We start from the raw sequence: 11,097 nt of genomic DNA, 5'->3' as shown, positions 1-11,097 counted from the left end.
TTATAGGTTTAGTAATAAAATTAGCGCTATGTATTGCTTTATATTTTTAGGGAATGTGTCAGCAGGATTTCACAATCCAAGCTATTTATATGTGCATTAAACACCAAAGCACATCCCAAAAAGAGTCACACAAAATTTAAAGGACCATAGCTCAAAAGTTATATTTAAACCATAACCAGGGACATAAATAAAAGCTCAAGCAGCAAGAGTATATTGAACCAAATAAATCTTTATTAACATTAATTATTAAAACATATGACATAAAACAAAGTGCTGCTGTTAGATTGCGAACATATAAACTCCTTGCAAATGTTTTCCAAGGTGGGATTTGAACTTTGAACCCTGGACTCCAGCGCTGCAAGGCTGCAATGCTATCCACTGAGCACTTATATGAATGGTCGCTGGTTATGCAAGGTCCAGCTCGCCCCAACACGTGTTTCTCCCTTTCTTCATCAGGGGGCATAGCGTGGTTTTATTTAATATGTTTTAATAATGAATTTGAATATTTATTTGGTTCAATATGCTGTTAGTGTTTTAAGCTTTTCACTATGCCATTGATTATGGTTTTATTTATATGTGCATGCAGCTCTTTCAAAGACAACTCCAGTTATACCTTTACATGGCTCTGTATACTTCGTAAGATCCCTTTTAACACTGTAGTCTGATGGGCACTGATACATTCAAGTGCCTTTATCTGCCTGTCTGAGTTTGTGCCAAACTATGTGTGTGTGCACGCTCCCACGTTAATACTCACGGTAGGCCTGAGCTAAGGACTTACCGACCTGTGTCTGGTCGCTGTGTTGTTGCAGAGATGAGCCCACCTGAACACACACATGCCAGAAAATTTACATATTAGAACAAAGTGGATTTTCTCAACATTCCTAAATCAATCTACAGTCACACAGGTATCGTGTACCCTTCTTCGCACGGTCAATGGTTTACTGGTTAAAAATCATTTTACTGATTCCTCTTAAAGGTGTTGTTCACTACCTGGACATCCTCTTTTTATACAGTCATGGTCGAAAGTGTTGGCAACCTTGAAATTGTTCTACAAAATTAATTATTTCTTCCAGAAAATTATTACAATTGTACATGTTTTGTTATACATGTTTGTTCCCTTTGTGTGTATTGAAACACAAAAAAGGCAATTGGACAAAATTACACACAAAACCCCCAAAATGGGCAGGACAAAACTGTTGGCACCTTTCCAAAATTGTGGGTAAGCTCTTTGTCTTCCCCTGATGAATCCTGGTTTACTACCATTGGGTAAATGTATCCCAATCGGATGAGTACATCCTTAATACAATTTGACCACTGTCAATTCATGGAATGAATTATTCTCTGCACCAGTATTATTATAGAACTAAGAGGTGTATGTAGTATTGGAACAGAATTATGCCATTCTGAGCCTATAGACTTGCTATTGCCTTTACTCACTCTATCTTTGTTTATGTGTTATCAGATAGGAGGTTAATTTAAGAAAGTATACTACTTACCCTGCAATAGCCACTGAAACTTTGAGATTTATCTCTGTCTATGACATTGTTCACAATTGGTACAAATAAAGTAGTAGGTGTTTTCAATATGAAAATCCCACCTGAAACCAGATAAAAAGGGGAGAAGCTGACTCAAATTTTGCATTATGTGTCTATGTGTGCCACACTAAGCATGGAGAACAGAAAAAGAAAATAACTATCTGAAGACTCATTAACCAAAATTGTTGACAGATATCAACACTCTCAAGGTTACAAGTCCATCTCCAAAGATATTGATGTTACTTTGTCCACGTTGCGCAACATAACGAAGAAGTTTACAACTTATGCCACTATAGCTAATCTCCCTGGAAGTGGATGGCACAGAAAAATTGATGAAAGGTTGCAAAGCAGAGTGGTTCAGAAGGTGGATAAGCAGCCCCAATCAAGTTTCAAAGAAATTCAAGTTACCCTGCAGGCTCAAGGTGCACCAGTGTCTGGGCAAACTATCGATCCATTAGAATGAACGCTGGAATGAAATTAAGTGCTATGGCAGGACACCCAGTAGGACCATCTGCTGACATGCAGACACAAAAAAAATGCTAGACTGCAGTTTGTCAAAATGTATGCGAGTATGCCAAAATCCTTATGGGAATTTGTCTGGTTGATAGATGAGACCAAGACAGAAACAGATGTAGTAAAACACATCATTCTACTGTTTATCAAAAATGGAATGAGGCCTACAAAGAAAAGAACACAGTACCTACAGTCAAATATGGTTGAGGTTCATAGATGTTTGCGGTTTGTTTTGCTGCCTCTGACACTTGATGCCTTGTCTGTGTGCAATGCATCATGAAATCTGTGTGGGTCCCAGTGTAGTGCCCAGTTTCAAAAAGCTTGATTTGTGTCCTAAGTCATGGGTCTTCTAGTGGATAATGACCACCAAACATACTTCAAGAAGCACCCAAATATGGATGGAAACAAAATGCTGGAGAGCTCTGAAGCGGCTATCAATGAGTCCAGATCTAAATCCCATTTAACACTTATGGAGAGATCTTAAAATTGCTGTTGGGAGAAGGCACCCTTCAAAGAGACATGGAGTAGTTTTCAAAAGAAGAGTGGTCAAATATTCCAGTTGAGAGGTGTAAGACACTTGTTGATGATTATAGGAAGCAACTGATTGCAGTTATTTATTCTAAAGGGTGTGCAACCAAATATTACGTTTAGGGTGTAAACAACGTTCTCCAGCCAATTTTTGGAGTTTTGTATGAAATTATGTCCATTTTGCTGTTTTTTTGCAATGACTGTATGATGGAATTCCTCTGTAAAATTGAAAAAAAAGCAACAAAGAAAACCATACTGTAGATTAACTTACTGCACCGTTCCAGCTATGTCAACGCCTGGTTTACCAGGGTTTGCATGATTTTCTTATGCCAAATGAGCCCTGCAGCCAATAAGTTACTGCTCCAGGTTGGCTGCTGGGCTTATGGTGCATAATAATTCCATGTGACTCCCCGGTAGATCCGGTGGCGACATCATTGGAACTGGTCTGTTGTGGTGGGTAAGTATGCTTTTTTATTTTACCAGGGGGATTACTTAATTTAATAAGGGGTTGTCTAGGTAGTGCTTTCATTTAATACTTGGAAGTAGACTTTGGTGAATCGATTCTTGAGACTCCAGTTCATTGGCCAGGTCAGTAGTCTCTGACTGTTGGAAAGGAGCTTTGGGGATCGTTTACCTTCTGGGATCCCTTGTGCTGCTTTTGGTTAGACGGGCTGGCACAATGTCATATGTGCATAATGATGGTGTCACACCAGCTTAGCTAATCAAAAGCCACTGCGGGGATCCTAGGAGGTAATAGATTAACAGAATTCCCAACCAGCAGCCAGAGACAATTGACCTAGCCAAAGTACTGGAGTCCCAAGAAGAAATCCACCAAACTGTACTTGGAAGACTTCTATTGTTCCCATTATAGTATTTAAAAAATGTCAGGACATCAATTTTGTCATGTTCTGGTCTACTAAACGAAACTCTGACAACTTACAGAAGTTATGCAGAGTGCCATGCTAATGATTAGAAAATGGCCATTTAGTGCAGAATTTTTTTTTGTTTTTTTCCAATAATACTGTTCACTTTTAACAACCTTGTTCCATTCTTCTTACCAGTTTACAGATGTTCAAGAAGAAAAACTGAAGTAACGAGAATGTGAAAGCTGCTGAAGCTGCAAACGAGGTGGAAGCTGCAATGTGAAGAAAGCTGACAAGTCTAAATTATGAATTCTAAAGATGGAGCACACATGCCTTCATTGATAAGAATGAACTATCTGACAATCCTGAGGTCTCATCGGGAGCATTACCCAGATTTGTCCCTTGCTCTTAAATGTTTAATGATCTTTCCAAGGCTTTTCTGTGTTCTTGTTTAGAGGCTAAATACTAGGAGGCAGAATCCTAGGGAGTTCTATTCCAAGTTGCCTTTTAAAGGTACCTGGCACCAAAGTCTTGCGTCTGGATTAAGGCTGTATGTTTGAAATATCTTAAAGTTTATTGCCAGAGTTATGTTTCTTGAAAGCTGTTTGAAATTGGAAGGGGACAACTTGTGTATTTATGTGTATATCTTCATCCTGTTTTTCATTTTAATTACTGTATATTTCTTTTTTTCCAAGTACCGTATATATGTATCAAAGGAGAAGTAAACAACAAACTAGCCTAGCATATAATGCCTTACAATTGATGCTACCTGCATGGGATCAACACATAATATTTTAGCAGCTTTTCCTTAAAATGCAACTTGTCTAACCAAAAGCTAGAATTGGCAATGCAGCAGAACTTTAGATATGTTTGCTATTTTGTCGTCTTCTAAAGAAAATATCGGTTTAAAAGTAAAGCTGTAGAAGCTGTTTACAGTGACATTTAAATTATTACCCAAAGTTATTATAAATGATACATACCTATATTAAGTGCACTATAAACTTTATTAAGACACAGTTTTATTTTTTTGTTATTTTTGTTTTTTACTTTTGCTTTTAAATTTCTCACATATATGATCTGTGTAACCACATTTTGCACCTGAATTATTCACTGGGGACAAAAGTGACTCACTCGAGAATGAAAGGTCTTAGAATATTCAATATTTCTGGAGTCCACAATTCTTGTAAAAAATCCCCATCCATGTTTGATCTGCAAATTTTTTAATTGGCTTGTTTTTTATGTATCTTTCATTATGCTTCTGTACATTTTGCTAAACTGTGATTTTTAAACAATATAAGTTTAAATAAAATTCTTGCTTTTACTACTGTTCTCGTCTTATGCATCAATATGGAAAACTTGTTATCCTTTGATCATGAATACCAACACAAAAGACTGAGCAAACAAAGAGGAAAATATTTGAGAGACACACTCCGAAACTAATCTGCCAACCTACATATGAAAACAAGTGCACACAAAGGTTTCATAAAAGCTAAGAATTTATTAAATATACTAAAAAAAATTTAAATACAAAAGACATACATATACCAAAACAGAATGTTCCTAGAAGTGGCACCAGTAACATGTGCGGTGTCCCAGGGTCCTGGTCATCGCAGTGGTATTGCTTTCCTCTCGGGGAGAGTGATGCTACGTTTGGAGGCAAAGAAGGATAACTGCATCCAGGTATCACAAACATGCAACACATTTCACACTCCAGGCCACCAAGGGGAGCTTCTGCTCCTATTTGTTAGGTCACTCCCCATATATATACAGTGGGGCAAAAAAGTATTTAGTCAGTCAGCAATAGTGCAAGTTCCACCACTTAAAAAGATGAGAGGCGTCTGTAATTTACATCATAGGTAGACCTCAACTATGGGAGACAAACTGAGAAAAAAAAATCCAGAAAATCACATTGTCTGTTTTTTTTAACATTTTATTTGCATATTATGGTGGAAAATAAGTATTTGGTCAGAAACAAAATTTCATCTCAATACTTTGTAATATATACTTTGTTGGCAATGACAGAGGTCAAACGTTTTCTGTAAGTCTTCACAAGGTTGCCACACACTGTTGTTGGTATGTTGGCCCATTCCTCCATGCAGATCTCCTCTAGAGCAGTGATGTTTTTGGCTTTTCGCTTGGCAACACGGACTTTCAACTCCCTCCAAAGGTTTTCTATAGGGTTGAGATCTGGAGACTGGCTAGGCCACTCTAGGACCTTGAAATGCTTCTTACGAAGCCACTCCTTCGTTGCCCTGGTGGTGTGCTTTGGATCATTGTCATGTTGAAAGACCCAGCCACGTTTCATCTTCAATGCCCTTGCTGATGGAAGGAGGTTTGCACTCAATCTCACGATATATGGCCCCATTCATTCTTTCATGTACCCGGATCAGTCGTCCTGGCCCCTTTGCAGAGAAACAGCCCCAAAGCATGATGTTTCCACCACCATGCTTTACAGTAGGTATGGTGTTTGATGGATGCAACTCTGTATTCTTTTTCCTCCAAACACGACAAGTTGTGTTTCTACCAAACAGTTCCAGTTTGGTTTCATTAGACCATAGGACATTCTCCCAAAACTCCTCTGGATCATCCAAATGCTCTCTAGCAAACTTCAGACGGGCCCGGACATGTACTGGCTTAAGCAGTGGGACACGTCTGGCACTGCAGGATCTGAGTCCATGGTGGCGTAGTGTGTTACTTATGGTAGGCCTTGTTACATTGGTCCCAGCTCTCTGCAGTTCATTCACTAGGTCCCCCCGCGTGGTTCTGGGATTTTTGCTCACCGTTCTTGTGATCATTCTGACCCCACGGGGTGGGATTTTGCGTGGAGCCCCAGATCGAGGGAGATTATCAGTGGTCTTGTATGTCTTCCATTTTCTAATTATTGCTCCCACTGTTGATTTCTTCACTCCAAGCTGGTTGGCTATTGCAGATTCAGTCTTCCCAGCCTGGTGCAGGGCTACAATTTTGTTTCTGGTGTCCTTTGACAGCTCTTTGGTCTTCACCATAGTGGAGTTTGGAGTCAGACTGTTTGAGGGTGCGCACAGGTGTCTTTTTATACTGATAACAAGTTTAAACAGGTGCCATTACTACAGGTAATGAGTGGAGGAATGAGGAGACTCTTAAAGAAGAAGTTACAGGTCTGTGAGAGCCAGAAATCTTGATTGTTTGTTTCTGACCAAATACTTATTTTCCACCATAATATGCAAATAAAATGTTAAAAAAACAGACAATGTGATTTTCTGGATTTTTTTTTCTCAGTTTGTCTCCCATAGTTGAGGTCTACCTATGATGTAAATTACAGACGCCTCTCATCTTTTTAAGTGGTGGAACTTGCACTATTGCTGACTGACTAAATACTTTTTTGCCCCACTGTATATAACAGGTAGTCTGTAGGCAAAGTCAGTTCAGTTCCTGGCAGAGCTCCAGACAGGAGTTCTGTCAGTTCCAGACCAGAGTCTGAGGAGGATGGAAGGTTAAAGGAGCTGTGCATGCCCTCAGAGCTGCAGCTCCCAGAAAGAGATATTGAAAGGCAGAACTGTATTGCAGCGAGCGTGAAGGAAGTCGAAGCAAAGGAGAGGATACTAGAAGGGGATCAGCCCCTCTCAAGTTGTCTCCTTTTGAGGTGCAACATCCCAGTAGCCAGAATACCAAGGGAATAAGGACCTCTATGCCTTATTTCAGAGACCAGCAGGACAGCTAATTGCAGGTTACCTGTCCGCACCTACACCCAGGAGGCACGGTGACACCTACAGAGCTGGGTTATCTAAGAGACCCTATAAACAGGCTCAAGTCACCAGTCATACGAGTTTTGTCCTATCCTATATGGGGGACAGAGAGAATGAAACACCACATCTGTGAGACCCTTATGTGAAGCTATAGGCAGCAACCACCGCAGCGCAAGGGAAGGCTACTGATTTCCACCTAGACAAGGGAACTCTGGACTTGCCTCCAAACTGGCCGGACTCTGCCTGCCCTGTGATCTGGTGCCCTGGACTGTGGATGCTGGTCTTCAGTAAAGGTAAAGAGACTGCAACCCTGTGTCCTCGTTCTTCACTGCGCCATTCACCATCCACCGTCTACACACGGGGACGCCCTGGGGACATACTTCACCTGTGGGAAGGTATACCATCTAGCTGCCATAACATCACCCCAGCGGACCCCTTAAAGCAGCGTTGATCACCCTGACCGAATACCCCAGGTGGCGTCACAAACATAAACTCTTTCCCTTTAAAGACCTTTCCCCTTTAATACGGACCTCCCAGGGCCACGGACCGGGTCAGCCACTGTGACATCCCCCTGTGAACTGCAGGACCTGGTACTGAGTACTCCACGGCCCTTGGGGGGGGATCCACATGTACAAAGTAAGAGATGTAAAGTAACACGACAGATTCCAAATAGGATAAAGAACCCCATCAACATAATAATTCAAGTCAACTTACAAGTGTCATGACTGGTACTAAATAGTTTAGTGAAAAAATGCATAAGGTAAGTACTTACACAAAAGATGGTATGTCTCTGAAAAGGGGGTTCTGGTACATGCGTCCTGATGCACCTACCCCAATGCACATTTCATCCAGAGGCTTTGTCAGAGTTTTATCCATTAACTCTGAAATAAATGATTATATTTGATATCCAAGAGAATATTTTTCGGAAGCGCCGACAACTATCTGAGTGTTCCTTTGACTATTGATTGTTTTCACCACGGTTTTCTGAAGCCTTCCATGAGCCCAGCTGCTCAGACCTCCTCCTCAGGAGTCCTGTGGGATCCTGTTTATGCCTCATTTCGGCTGTTTCTGGTGAGTGCAAATATTATAGCATGCGGTTTAGAAACAGTTTTTACTACATTTAGATCGTGCGTGGAACCTGTTCCCCTTTTTTCTCCCTATCTCGTAGGGTCACTTGGAAGTATTAAAACCTTATCATGCTTCATAGTGACATCTTTGTGAATAAGGGCCGAGCAGGACCAGGTCCTGAAGAAGGACACATAGAGGTTAGGACCATCTTAAGAGGTTAGGACCATCTCGACTTTGGGTACACCTTGACACTGGTGGGACGGTTTTTGCGCTATTTTTGATCAAAAACTGTGTTTACGAAGTACCTTATTTATTTATATGCACTATACATTTCCACGGGTCACCAATTTATTACAAAAAACAAAAACTATGCAGATTTGACGTAGTACTGGAAATCCGAAGTAGTCCAGGGTGCTGACCTAGTCCACAAATGGAAACCTGAAAACATAAAAAGAGAAATAAAAATAAGACACTCCCTCAGTCACCAATTTCTTATAGAAAAAAAAAATGTTTCCACTCTGGTCTGACATAGTTCAGCAATTACCATGGCGGTCACCGAATTCGGCCCTGCAACTATGAATAGCAGTAACATTACTGACGTGAAAGCACCTCAGAGTTGCTGGCTCACGCTGTGCTCAACCAGACCTGGCAACTGTAAATAGCATTACTGCTATTCAGTCGTTGGTGCCACATTTGGGGAATGTCGTATGAATCGCTGGACTACGTCGGACCTGCATGGGATCTTTTTTTGTAATAAGTAGGTAAATGAGGGACAGTGTCTTGTTTCTATTTCTTTTCATATTTTTCGGGTATCCATTTGTGGTCTACATCGGTGTCACTGGACTACGTCGGACCTACAAGTATTCTTTTTCATAAAGAAATTGGTGAACCAGGGAAAGTGTGGGGGAGCCAACACACCATGGCAGAGCCAAAGCAAATCTAATGTGATGCACCACTTCTGGGATGGCTGCAGGCTGGTATTTTTAGGCATTAAATATGGACCTTCCCAGCCTGATCATAATTTTATAAGTTCATAATTTTTTCACATTAATGTACACTATGAATCCCATCTTGACTGAAAAAAAAACAGAAATGTAGTAATTTTTGCAAATTTATTAAAAAAGAAAAACTGAATTATCACATGGTCATAACTAGGGTTGAGCGAAACGGGTCGTTCATTTTCAAAAGTCGCCGACTTTTGGCAAAGTCGGGTTTCATGAAACCCGATCCGACCCCTGTGCGGGGTCGGCCATGCGGTACGCGACTTTCGCGCCAAAGTCGCGTTTCAATGACGCGAAAAGCACCATTTCTCAGCCAATGAAGGTAAACGCAGAGTGTGGGCAGCGTGATGACATAGGTCCTGGTCCCCACCATCTTAGAGAAGGGCATTGCAGTGATTGGCTTGCTGTCTGCAGCGTCACAGGGGCTATAAAGGGGCGTTCCCGCCGACCGCCATGTTACTGCTGCTGATCTGAGCTTAGGGAGAGGTTGCTGCCGCTTCGTCAGAAGCAGGGATAGCGTTAGGCAGGGTCCATTAACCACCAAACCGCTTGTGCTGTAGCGATTTCCACTGCCCAACACCACCTTCGGTGTGCAGGGACAGTGGAAGCTACATTTTTTTTTTTTCCCCCTCAGCGCTGTAGCTCATTGGGCTGCCCTAGAAGGTTCCCTGATAGCTGCATTGCTGTGTGTACGCCGCTGTGCAAACCAACTGCTTTTTTCAAAGCACAAATCCTCTTGTTCCTTCCTTTCTGCACAGCTATCTTTTTGGTTTGTACACACTTTTTATTTAATTTGTGCATCAGTCCACTCCTTATTGCTGCCTGCCATACCTGGCTGAGATTACTGCAGGGAGATAGTAATTGAAGGACACTCCCTGTTTTTTTTTTTTTTTTTTGTGGGAGATTAAGATTGACATTTCTGCTAGAGTGCCATCCCTGTCTGTGTCATCTCGCACTCAGTGGGCCATAGAAAGCCTATTTATTTTTTTGCTTGATTTGGGTTATAAAATCTACCTGAAAAAATCACTACATCAATCAGTGGGAGAAAAATATTGGCCTCAGGGCTTGTGTGCCACTCTTGACTCCTGTGTGCATCATCACTCACTCAGTGGGCCATAGAAAGCCTATTTATTTTTTTGCTTGATTTTGGTTCTAAAATCTACCTGAAAAAATCACTACATCAATCAGTGGGAGAAAAATATTGGCCTCAGGGCTTGTGTGCCACTCCTGACTCCTGTGTGCATCATCACTCACTCAGTGGGCCATAGAAAGCCCATTTTTTTTTTTTTTTGCTTTATTTGGGTTCTAAATTCTACCTGAAAAAATCAATAAATCAATCAGTGGGAGATTAATATTGGCCTTTGGGCTTGTGTGCCAGTCCTAAGCGTGCCATCTCTCTCTCTCAGATAGTGGGCCATAGAAAGCCTAATTATTTTTATTTTTTTTTATTGGGTTTATAAATTTTCCCTGGAAAAAAAAAACAAAAGTGGGAGATTAATATTGGCCTCTGGGCTTGTGTGCCAGTCCTGAGCGTGCCATCTCTCTCACAAATAGTGGGCCATAGAAAGCCTATTTATTTATTTTTTTTTGGTTTTATAAATTCTCCCTTAAAAAAAAAAGGGAGATTAATATTGGCCTTTGGGCTTGTGTGCCAGTCCTAAGCGTGCCATCTCTCTCTGTCTCTCAGATAGTGGGCCATAGAAAGCCTATTTATTATTTTTTTTATTGGGTTTATAAATTTTCCCTGGAACAAAAAAAAAAAGTGGGAGATAAATATTGGCCTCTGGGCTTGTGTGCCACTCCTGACTCCTGTGTGCGTCATCTCTCACTCAGTGGGCCATAGAAAGCCTTTTTTTGTTTTATT

General features: G+C 41.0%; 1 protein-coding gene across 2 annotated transcripts in view; it reads left to right on the top strand.

Annotated features, from left to right (window-relative positions):
- The window catches only part of AKAP12 (A-kinase anchoring protein 12), a 245,057-nt gene extending 240,297 nt beyond the window's left edge, over positions 1 to 4,760 (top strand). For both annotated transcript variants that reach the window (XM_069769136.1, XM_069769137.1), the window contains one exon: positions 3,638 to 4,760. The gene's annotated coding sequence lies outside the window, so the exon portion shown is untranslated. The remainder of the gene's footprint in view (positions 1 to 3,637) is intronic.
- Positions 4,761 to 11,097: the final 6,337 nt, after the last annotated feature.

This window comes from Ranitomeya imitator, chromosome 5, assembly GCF_032444005.1.
Source record: "Ranitomeya imitator isolate aRanImi1 chromosome 5, aRanImi1.pri, whole genome shotgun sequence".
Taxonomy (NCBI): Eukaryota; Metazoa; Chordata; class Amphibia; order Anura; family Dendrobatidae; genus Ranitomeya; species Ranitomeya imitator.
This window is presented reverse-complemented; position numbering and strand designations above follow the sequence as displayed.